General features: G+C 38.9%; 1 protein-coding gene across 10 annotated transcripts in view; it reads left to right on the top strand.

Moving 5' to 3' along the window:
* Positions 1–12,214, top strand: part of Pcdh15 (protocadherin related 15) — a 1,435,070-nt gene that overhangs the window by 542,756 nt on the left and 880,100 nt on the right. The gene's annotated exons all lie outside the window — the stretch shown is intronic.

Genomic DNA, 12,214 nt, shown 5'->3' with positions numbered 1-12,214 from the left:
GCTCTGTCTCCCAAGTGCTGGGATTAAAGGCGTGCGCCACCACCGCCCGGCCAAATGTGTTTTAACTGTGCTCATGAACAGAAGATCATGCAAAGTTCTTTAGTGAGTAGGCCTTGTACATGTGCTGTTTAATCTCTTTTTCATGGTTCCATTTAAGATGGCTCTAGGCAGCATGAGCTTTCCACCCCTGAAATATTACTCATTAATTTCTGGTATTTGTAATTAAAGTTTTTACAAAAGATGGGGAGATGGGGATATGCACACCCAATTTCCCATCATTTGCAATTTTCCTGCTCAAATTCTACCCCAAAGCAATGTCAAGCCTAACTAAGTTAGCATTAGTGTTATACTATTCAAACCCATCAGGCTAAAATTCCTTTAAATATTGGGACTTTGCAGAGTACTCACTGGACAAGGACAGAGAGAGAAAAGAGTTCAACAGATGCAAGAAAAAATGCAATGGAATAAATGTTATTAAAATCTAGAATGATCTTATTGCATACCAATCCACCTTCTAAGGGAAATAATAATGATGAAAATAGGTTGGTCAGAGTTAAAACCAATGGGCACAACAGAATCTAAGCTGGAAAAATATATCATTGGTTTTACACATCTTATTTTAATATATTAAAATGGTATGACTTTATATACAATTTCTTTTATTTAACATCAACCCATACACCTCTCTGTGTCACAGAAGCCTGTTTATATCCATCTATCAATTTCTTTTCCAAGTCAGTACCATTTTAGGACTGTTGTCATTTACAACTAAATTTATTCTTTACATTCATTGCAAAGTTTATGAAAACATAAACAGTCGATGTTTTTGGAGTTATTCTCCTTTGAAGATACTCCCCTCAGTCTTTGGCGGTCAAGGAAACTCACATTATTTCTAAGTACTGAACACAAGGTCATCTCCTCTGTGCTGGCTGGGGAGTCTCCACCTTGCTTTGTCTCACTTTCTCACGGAATTCTTTTTCTCTAGTAGTTCTCGCTAGTTTAGACCTCTATTGTTTATTCTCACATTTAATGCTTTCCATATTCTTTTAATGGGCTGCATTATTTTATAATCCTCAATTTAAAAAAAAAAATCCATTGAGCCAAACAGAGAAAACTAGGGGTATTACAGTGAGTAGTGAGAAGCATGGGGTTCAAGAAAGTCTGAAGTCTTCTCATATTTTATTTCCAACACACACACTTTTCTAATTTCCATAGGATCTTTTCAATGTCTTTCTCTCATCAATTGGCAAACATTAGTTGACACAATTGAGTGAATGAATAGGGATGAGAAGAGCCTTCACATTTCATTTCTATTCACTTGACTATTGTAATTCCTGTGTTCAGAATAGCTCTTTGGCTCCAGCTTCCTGGTACTGGTGAAGTCAGGGAAACACAGATATTTGTGTCTCATTTTTTTCTCCTTGCAAAGCTAAACCCAAACTACAACTGGCAGTTCGGTGGAAACTTTATACCCACCTTTCTTTCGATGGATAGGTTTTTGTCTCTGAAAGCTAGTCAATATCCTATATTACTTATTAATCCATATAACTCGCCATCCCTCAATGTTCATTTATAACCACCAGTCAAATTCCTTTGAGTCAGTAGAGGTTTAGAGAAAGTTTTTCATTTCTAACGAAATTTAACTGACACAAATCTGGGAGAGATTTAGTTGTGCTCTTTTGAAGATTTCTCTTACTCCAGAAATGTCCCTGAGAAACAAGTTCCTGCTGTCAACATCACATGCCCAGTGGTACTATCTGAATTGAGGCATCTGCCAGAAAAACTAGAATAAAAAAAATGGAATCTGGAAGAATTGGTACAAGTGCAGGTGCATTGTATTAGTCTTAACTAAGAGTTTTAATTTCACATATCTATTGTGTTTTTACTGAGCTCTGAGCTACCTTTAGCATAACCCATGTGTCTTGATCCAACAATTCTTACTCAGACATAAGAGAAATGGTGTTCGCTGACCTGTCCTAACAGAGCTAGAATTCGAAGGTTGAGGATGTCTGACCTCATCGCATTACTGACAGACAAATGCCAGGGATCCTCATTCATTGCCACTTGCTTAAGATTTGTTTGTTCAGCCATTTCTGGGTTCAACAAAAATTTAATCAAAACCTGTTTGTTGTTTGTTTGTTTGTTTGTTTGTTTGTTTTTGCCTTGAACTGAGAACAGAAGATTAAATCAGCATAAGATGACATGATATGTATTAGCAAGGGAATCCAGTAAAATGGGGGGAATCAGATAAATACCCATGACAGTGACAGTCATGTAGTTTGATACCAATAAATACACCATGCACAGAAGGAGAACAGCTACTTCTGTCACTCCTGAGCATCAGGGGTAACATTTTAAAGGTGGCATTTCATGCACTCAGGTTGATGAGAAGCTAATTTATTATATTCAATGATGGGGGTAAGAAATAAATATTTCTCCTAATGAGACATGCTGTTTAACAGAGAATATGTATGATTTAAAATAAGAACAACAGGCCGGGCGGTGGTGGCGCACGCCTTTAATCCCAGCACTCGGGAGGCAGAGCCAGGCGGATTTCTGTGAGTTCGAGGCCAGCCTGGACTACCAAGTGAGTTCCAGGAAAGGCGCAAAGCTACACAGAGAAACCCTGTCTCGAAAAACCAAAAAAAAAAAAAAATAAAATAAAAACAACCAACGTCATTCATAACTCATCTTGTCCCGGTCTTTATTGGCATAGCTGTGACTTCCAAAGACATAAATGTCTCTGCCTGTGAAAGGGGAGACTTTGCAGAAGCAGGTGTGGGTGGTATTCATGCAGCTTTTGAAACCCCAATGAGCCTTAGGTCAGCTTCTTTCTAGTCATAGAACTCCCATCACGTTCTTCAGAGAGTATTTGGAGCTCTGATTTCCTGAGGCTGAACATGAGCTCATGTTTTTACTGGGAAAACTTGGCAAGAGGAGTTTATTACAGGCAAATAAGATTGTTATGATGGTGTGTGCTAATATCCCTAGCCTCCGGGAGAATGAGGCAGGCACATGGTGAGTTTGAGTCCAGCCTGGGCTACATACCAAGACCCTGTCTCAGAACCAAAGGCAATGAAGATGGAGAGGGAATGGGATGGAGAGAGAGAGAGAGACCCACACTCTCAAACAATGAAATCTCTACAGAAATGACATTCTTAGGACCCTCACAATAATAGCAAGAACTATAGCCAGAGTGAGTGTGCAGTGGTCCAAGGGGCAACAGCCAAGGTGGGAAAGCAAAAGCATAGCAAAGCCAGCAACAGAAGAATCTGTCCCAGCACAACTCATTGTCTGGGTAATAATTTTCAAAACTGAAAATGCCAAAGTGTCTGAGGAGATTCATATTATGTGGTGAGAGGGTTGCTCTGCTGTTTGTATTTTTCTCAATATATCCTGGAGACTGAAAGGGAAATAAGAAAGGCATATAAGTTTGGCTTAGTAAAACCCAGAGATTCCTCCGCTGGGAGCATGCCTATAATATACATGATATATTATACATTCTTTATTCTCAAGTTCTATTATCGAGGTTCTCATGCCGGGTAATAGCATCCAATTTTCTCTTAGAGACAACATGCATTCGAATTACAATTGTGTCGTCCAAGCCCTGCAATGCACACCCACGGAGAAGAATCACCTCTGTCCTTTTCCTGGTGACTTTTGCCATGAGAAGGGAACAGCGAGTGTTGGTACACTTGTCGATGGAAGAAAATGAAAGGTTACATGGCACCTTGCAGAGCCTCTAGGTGTGTGGCCATTACACTGCAGCTCCATTCACTTCCACTGCTTTCTTCCAATTTGCAGAAGGTGCGCCAGGCTCTGAGAAGACTACTTATTAGGGCAAGCGACTGCACTTTAGGACCTGCGAGCCTCATAAAAGGAAGAGAGTTTTACTTACTACAGGCTTGCTGGTAATAGAAGCTAGAGTCTGTTGCTTCCTGGACAGAACTGATCATGGGATTGTGTGACCATTTCTCAACATTTCTGGTCACATAAGACTCCGCATCGAATCAATGATCACTAAATGGTTGCTATAAACCATCCTGTACCAAAGGGTACACATTATCTTTATAAATCAACATTCCTCACCTTTACAAAATGGTAGTATTCTTAATAATCTTTTGTGTTGCCAAAAAAAAACGTTTTGTACCCTTTCCAGTTCTGAGCTATTTTCAAAAAAAAAAATTGATAAGGACATGCTGGAGGAGCATTATCTCTGATAATTTAAGATGTGAAAAGTATGCTATGTGTTCTGCATGCATCATCTCACTTAATTCTCAAACAAACACAGAAATTTGAAATTCTCCATTTTCTTTTATTTAGTATGTGCCTATGCGAGCTTGTGTTCATTAATGCACTTGAATTTGAGCTCAAAGAATGCCTTTATTTAGAACAGAAGCGTATGTTATTTGTTGAATTTTAACTAAGGTGGGAAGGATACTAGAAGAATCTAATCAATTGCTGTCCCCTTTCAGACAGCGCTGTATCTGAAAAGGAAATTCAGGTGGAACAGGCACCCACCCCCTTGTGTGCCCAGTGCAGAGTCCCAGTGATCCAAGTAACCTTGCATGATTTAATTACCGCTCTGCCCCCGGATTCTCTTTGCTGCCCGAGAAATCCCAGAGCTACTAAGCTTTTGATTTCTCTATCCTGTTTATAACAGGTTTAAGTCCTTGGTGGCTTAACACTAGAAGGAAGCTTGCTTTTGACCTTGGAGTGACAGGGTTCGGCCCCTGTGCCTGTCTTCCTTCTGTGCAAAAGTTTGTACGTTACAGTGTTATCAGATGTGGGGCTCAATGAGATTAAATGACTTAACATAATCTGAATATATTTAGAAAGTAAATCTGAGTATATTTAGAAAGTAAATCAGTTAATCTGCTGTATTAGTGGTGCTTATTACTTTCAAATGAAATGTTAAAAGGGAGCAAATTTTGCACCCAAGACATGCATGCAGCCTAGTGCTAGAAGTCTAATTTTGTACAAATTAGGAATTCCATCTTGTTCTTTCCCATAGGGAAGGCAGGAGCCCTGTTTTCCTTTTTAAAAGTCAAGCCTGTCTGGTGTTCTGAGGATTAGAGCAAGATGCTCTCATGACCTAGTTTTTTGAAAAGCCTGTCTTCTCACATCCTGGTACTGTCCTAGGATTGGACATTTCGTATAGTTTGTGAGTAATATACCATGATCTGAGATATTACAGCACTCTACAAACTGGTCAAGAGGTCAGCTAATTAACTCCTTGCATTAGAAATGAAAAGAAATATGAAATATGTATCAGCATAGGGTTTCATATTTTTAATAGTGTGTTTGGAAACCCTATCAGCCAAGCCTGTAATTTCAAAACTGAATTCATCGCTGCTAAGACTGTGGATTTCAGTAAAAAAGAAATACAATTATGCTTGTATACATTTATGATGATAAAACACAACAATATTCAAATGGTTAAAATGGCATCCATTTGAGGATATTATTTAAATAATTGATCAAGAAAAAAGATGAAATACATGTGAGTGCTGGGCATGGTCAAATATACTTGTAAACTCAGTGTACCTCCAGGTCTCTGCTTTCCAGGTTCCTACCTTGAAATTCTGCCTGACTTCCCTTGCCGGTCACCTATAACTTCAAGATGAAACAAGGATCTTTCCTGCTAAGTTGACACTGGCCAGTGTCTTACCATAGCAACAGAGAATCAAATGAGAAACGATGTAATATGATTAATGACAAGACCTGGACTTGGCAGCTAAAGTTTCCCTGCAGTTTATTTAATTGTTGGACCTTTTTCATCACCCAATACACTGGATTTCTCTTAAAACTGTGAAGGATTTATCCTAATTTCTGCTTTACAGCATAATGATAGAAAATGTAATAGATTGTGATTATTATAAAAATGCAATAGATGGGGATTATTGTAAAAACCAATTTCAAAACAGGGCTTTAGTTTCTTCCACTTTATCCTCTTCCCTTTATAGTGTTTATTTATTTTGAGACAGGATTTCACTCTGTAGGCCAGGCCATCCTGGAGCTCATACATAACACCAGTTAGCCTCAAATGTGTGAGCCTCCTGCCCCAGTCTCTCCAGTGTAGGATTACAGGTCTATGCTACCACATCTGGCTTCCTTATGAACTTCCTGATGCGCTCCAATGTCTACAGTGGTCTGTAGGAAATGGTCAAGGCTGAAAGTGGGTTTGCTGAACAGTGATGGTAAAGTACAGAGACATGCACAAGAAAATATTCTGCATGTAACCATTTGGGTTGGGGTCCACTCTCAGTGTATCCTCACATCAAGGGGTCTAGGGTCATAGTCTACAGTGAGTGGCATCAGGGGAAGATGAGAGATCTTTCTCATTGCATTTTGTTTTTGAGAAAGTACCTCACTAGTTAGCCTAGACTGGCTTGGAAGTTGCACTGATCCTCCTGCCTCAGTCTCCCAAAATGCTGGGGTTGCATGAACCGTCATGCCTAGCTTGTTTCTTCATTTCCTCTCATCACACTTTTCTGTAGAAGCACCATTGCAAGTTTACGTGAAATTGTTATTTTTCAATCTTATTATATAGAATATTTTTCAGTCTGAGATATTTCACATATCATCATGCCATTGAACTTAGACTAGGTTAAATGAGACATGGCAAATATGTACAATTGGTAGAAATCGATTTTAGTTTGCCATATGAATACTGAAGTTGTAATGAGTTACACTGCCTTTGTGTTTTTTTATAGATGGATATGAAATTCTGATGGATGTATTTTTTTAATGGTTCAGACTTATACAAATGGGCAGAAGTTACTTCTCTTACTTTTTCTAAACCCTATGATTTAGGTTTAATATTTTAAATTAGTATATTTTTAAAATATAATAACATTGGATACAATTCAAAGCCAAACATGTAGTAATCTTTCAAATCTCCAATTAAAAGAAGAGACACAAAGCCCGAGGGGGCAATGCTCTGTGGTTCCACTTTGCTTTTATCTTTAATGTTAGGGTGTGAAATTACTTCTTTGACATGTATTGAATTCAATAAAAGTAATATACTAAAGAACTTGATAAGTTGTTAAAAGAAACAGAACAATGTCATGACTAGAACCAGGCTAAGCATACTCTCCCAAAAGGTAGCTGTTACTTATGCTACAGTAGTGAAGCTGCACTGGATAGAATGTACTAAGAATAGTCAGCCTGGTGTTGCCACCGTGCACCCTGGCTGGGCGACTGCTGTGTTATTGTTGGTGTGGGATACACCACTCAGTCTTCTGGTATGTTAACGCTATTGTTTAAATAACTGCTGAAAATGGCCCTGAGTCCAGATCCTCAGGTTTGTGTAGAAATGATTTTGTCCAGCACCTGCCTGTTGTCCTGTTTCTATTTTTCATATTTTATTTTATTTTTTTTGCAGTCACACTAACAAACTCAGCCTATATAGGCAAACACTGTAAGGGAGAGCAAAGCTCGTGTTCCAGTTCGTGAGCTTAGGGAGTCTGAATGGATAAGTATTCGGTGCATATTTGTAAATCAGAGAACACACACAAAGTAGTTTCAACTCAAAATATAAATAGTGAGTAGGGATTTGCAACGTCTGCTCTAACACTCATCATGACTGGCATTTCACTCTTACAGGAGCCTTGGCTCTGTTTCTTGGTGATGGGATGACTTCGCACACAAGACTTAACAAGACTTACTGCATGTTCACTGCACTGTGATGATGTGGCTTGCTTTTGTCCTCTCTCTCTCTCTCTCTCTCTCTCTCTCTCTCTCTCTCTCTCTCTCTCTCTCTCTCTCTCTCTCCCTCCCTCCTTCCCTCCTTCCCTCTCCTCATTCATACCACCCACCAAGCTGTTGGTAAAATATACTCTGCCTCTCTTTCATTTTGAGTAAGAGAAGAGCAATGAAAATACTCATAGATGTCTGGCCAGGTAACAATGAGAAATAAAGTAACATCTCTTGGCTGCTTGGCAGGACCAGGAGATGTGTGTGTGTGTGTGTGTGTGTGTGTGTGTATGAAAATTCCCCCAGTATGAACAAAAGAAGCTGTAACTTCAGCAAATGGAATCACATGCCCAACATATCTCCATCACTCAGTGGAAAATACATCACAAACACATATCTAAGTGGTCTTAAAGACCATGATCTCTCCTTGTTATACTGATCATATCTAGACACATTAGACAAAGCAAAGATATTCAGAGACTTTATACATCTAAACCAGAAGAGGACCGTGGTAGGTAGGGTGCTCTGTGTTCACTATCTGTTGGTTGGTTTTTGTCAGCTCCACACAAATGTAGACAAACCTGTGAAGAGGGAAGTTTAATTGAGGAAATGCCTCAACACCATCAGTCTGTGGCAAGTCTGTGGGGTATTGTCTTGATTAATGATTGGCAGGAGCAGACAGCCCATGGGAGTTCAGGATGGTATACCTCCCACACACAGGTGGTCCTGAGTTGTATAAGAGAGCTAATGGAGGAACCGACCCATGCAAAAAAGCCAGTAAACTCCCTTCATCCATAGCTCTGCTTCAATTCCTGCTTCTGGGTTCCTGATTTGAATTTCTGCCCTAAGTTCCTTCAGTGATGGAGTGTTACGTGAATTGTAAGCTGAAATTAACCTTTCCCTCCCCAGGTTGCTTTTGATCATGATCTTTATCACAACAATTGAAACCCTGACAAAAAAAAAAAAAAAAACCCACCCTGGACACACTGGACTGGCATTAGATGCCTCTGTCAGCAAGCCCAACTGCCCATCTAGTCTGACGTAATTCTTTTCTAGTTACTTGAGATATGATAACAAAAAGCACATATACATTCATTTCCTTTGCACTGCATGATGAGATATGAAATAGTTAAGGTTAATTAATTAAGTTTAGCCACTCAGTACCAAGAAAGAAGGAATAACAAATTGCTGTGCTGGAGCTGGCAGAAAAAGTTTTTGGTGCCTTGTTTTCCTTATATTGAACAATCAGTTGACTGTGTGACTGTGATTCTAACAGCTGGATGGAGAATATTTACTATCATATTGACAGAAAAATATTTGAATTAGATTTTATCACTAGGAACATTTGGTCAATGTTATTAGTAATTATATGAAGATTTTCAGATCTGTCTTTATGAAATCATGACTAATGAGAAAACTAATCTATTCCAATGTTAATTATTTTCTAAGTATGTTTTATGCAATTTATTCCAGAAGATTTTGATAGTAAGTGATGTAAATATTTCCCTGTTGGTCAAACTGGTATCTGTGTTCTGCCTTCATTCTGCCAAAATTATGAATCTGCAAGTGACAGTGGGCCATGGCCTGGTCACAGGGGAAGGGTCTCGGAACTCACAGGTCTTGGGAATAACCCTCTCTCTTATCCTTCTACAAGACACGTGATGAGTGTCTGTCTCTATTGAGCCAAGGTGGCTCTAATGGGGTGTCTTTGTGTCCCACAGACAGTGCATTCTGACACCTCGAAAGTCCAAGTCCTATTCAGACAATAGGATCCTTCTCAAACTGAGAAAGAACATGGAATGCTTTTCAAAGGAGGGCTCTTACTTAGATTTGAGGCTACTTTTCTAATTAGTCTATAAAGCCTATGAATGTGCAGAAACCTTCTCAAGAGAGAAGGTCAGCATCTAAGCTCAGAAGTCTACTGTAACTTACTTTTCTCCTCATCCTAGCAGGGTCAGGAAGAGACAGACACACTGTCTTCCTGTGTCTAGATCTCACAGCATTTCCACTTTTCTCCTGCTGATTTCCATGTCCTCTCACATTACCTTATCTGGAAATGAAGGTGTTCACCTGATGTCTTGGTTCTTTGTGGAGGAAGCAGTTGAGAAATAGAGGAATTTCACAGAGGTTGGGTGTTCATTTCTCAGGCTATGTACTAAAATATTACTAGTAGATAAAAACCACAGTGTCAGTGTTCACCTTTACATGCAATTCATCATTGGGTTTAGAGAGTCAAGGACAGTATTGATCGAGCAGTGGATAACAAATTCATGTACATTTTTTTCATCATCTCTCAAACAACTGCAGAGTTATGTGATGACCAGGATCTTCTTAATTCCTTAATTACATGATAAAAGTCGGGTAGGTTGATTTAGTTTTCCTGATGTTGAAATGAATTTGAATAGTCTTTACCATATTGGGAGATACAGTGCCTTTAGGTTAATTTGATTTAATTTTTAATTGAATTAAACTCCACATCATATAAAATGATAAAAGTGACAGTCAATTTACGCCATGATTCCCTCTATTGCCATCTGGGAATGTTTGTTAAAAAAAACGAATTAAGATCCATTCTCCCGATGCATTTGTGTTTTTAGAAGTGGTAGGAATGTTTAAATGTCAAAGGCAATGTAGAAGAAACCCATGGAGTGTGAACTATTGAATATTTTTGGTGTAAAGATATTTGGAACTTTGTGGAGTGCAGTCAGTTTAAATTACTTCACTAATTTATTTAGTGCCTTTGACCTTTTTCTTGTTGGAATCTATCACTCCCTAATGGTATACATCACTTATATATGTTCGTTATATATTGTCTATTTCTTGACACTAGTACTTTCTAGGTGGTATCCCGACCTGAACAATTATCAAAAATCTATTTATCAATATGTTTCTAGATGCCCTTACAAAGGAGATATATATATTCCCCCCTCTTGTAAAGAGACATTTTTATCACACTCTCATCTCCCTAGGCTCAGGGAAAATGGCAAAAGAGGGAGAGGAACATTGGTAAGACCCAGGGGTAGAGGATGACCGCAAGGAAACAGTGTTTTCTAGACTCAACAGGGCAATTGTAGAAATAAAGCCACAGTGGTTATGACAGTATGCAGAAGACCTACTCAACCTCAAGTGAGATGAAATCCCAGGATGGAGGTCATGGTGTCCCACCCCTCACTGAGGAGCCTGTCAGGAGAAGGAAAGTTAGCTTTCTTTAAAAGCTTGGCCTCTGGTTGGTCGCATCTTGTGATGAATGTATACACCTAGGAGTTTATGGGCAGCAATAATGGGATGGAGTGGATTTATGAAAAGAAAAATGAGACCTCAAAGTTGGGTGGGCTGAGCATGGGGAGGTGGACCTAGGAAGAGATGGTGGAGTGGTTAATATGATCAACATAAAATGTATGAAAATTTCAAAGAATCAAATAGAAGGCTATTGGAGAATTTTTAATTTTGAGATTGTTATGTGTGCAACTGAAACCCCAACACTTAGAAGGTAGAGTCAAGATGAGTTCAAGGTCAAGTTGCGCTCAGTGACAGAAAATTATCTCCAAAGTATGTTTTTAATCATGAAGTAGAAGTACAACCTCTCACATGATGACTGTGTGAAGTTAGAAGTCCATTCTTGTCACCGTTGATAGCTTTGGAGGAAATAAAACTCCAGTGTATCGCAGATGAACATTCACTTTGTTTTCCTGTAATGAGCAATAAAACATGAAGAGCAATAAGTGTATAAAAATTTAAATATCTTATGGGAAATAATTTGTGCATAAGAATTTAGCATCATCTCCATGTGTCAGGATGCAGCTCTCTTCCGTTTTAGATTCAGCTCATTCCACAAATAAGTATTATGAGTTCACAAGTAAATTATTTACAGGAGCTTCATTGGCTGAGTTTTTCCCATGGAATAATTTCCTGAATGACAATCATTCTTTCAATGACAGAATCATGTCCATTTCTTGTCCTAAATGTGCTACATGTCCTTAAGCAGAACGCTGACTTTCAGGAAACCCCCTTCTGTCCCCAAACAGGGGCTCAGTCACCACACATCCATCTGCCTCTGTGATGACCTGATTGCATCACTTCTCACTTCAGCACAAGCAACTTTGCTTTCATGTTAACATCAGCAAACACCTGGACCTGATTAATACCTGATTAATCTCATTTTTCTATTTTCTTCAAAAGTCCAAATTCAATATGAATGAACATGTGAATTTAATGTGAAAGAACATGTAACATAATTTGTTGTGTATAGATGGAGGGCCATATGTATTTTGGTGGTAAATGAGAGATGGAGTGAGCTTTTGTTTTTGTTTTTGTTTTTGTTTTTTTTTTTTTTTTTTTTTTTTTTTTTGGTTTTTCAAGACAGGGTTTCCCTGTGTAGCTTTGTGCCTTTCCTGGATCTCGCTCTGTAGCCCAGGCTGGCCTCGAACTCACAAAGATCCGCCTGCCTCTGCCTCCCGAGTGCTGGGCCCGGCGGAGTGAGCTTTTGAAATAACTGTCAGAAACAGAGAGTGGGCTG

This window comes from Peromyscus californicus, unplaced genomic scaffold, assembly GCF_007827085.1.
Source record: "Peromyscus californicus insignis strain IS unplaced genomic scaffold, ASM782708v3 Scaffold_19__1_contigs__length_69161282, whole genome shotgun sequence".
In the NCBI taxonomy this organism is placed as follows: Eukaryota; Metazoa; Chordata; class Mammalia; order Rodentia; family Cricetidae; genus Peromyscus; species Peromyscus californicus.
The sequence above is the reverse complement of the archived record's forward strand: the minus strand, read 5'-3'. Positions and strand labels throughout refer to the sequence as shown.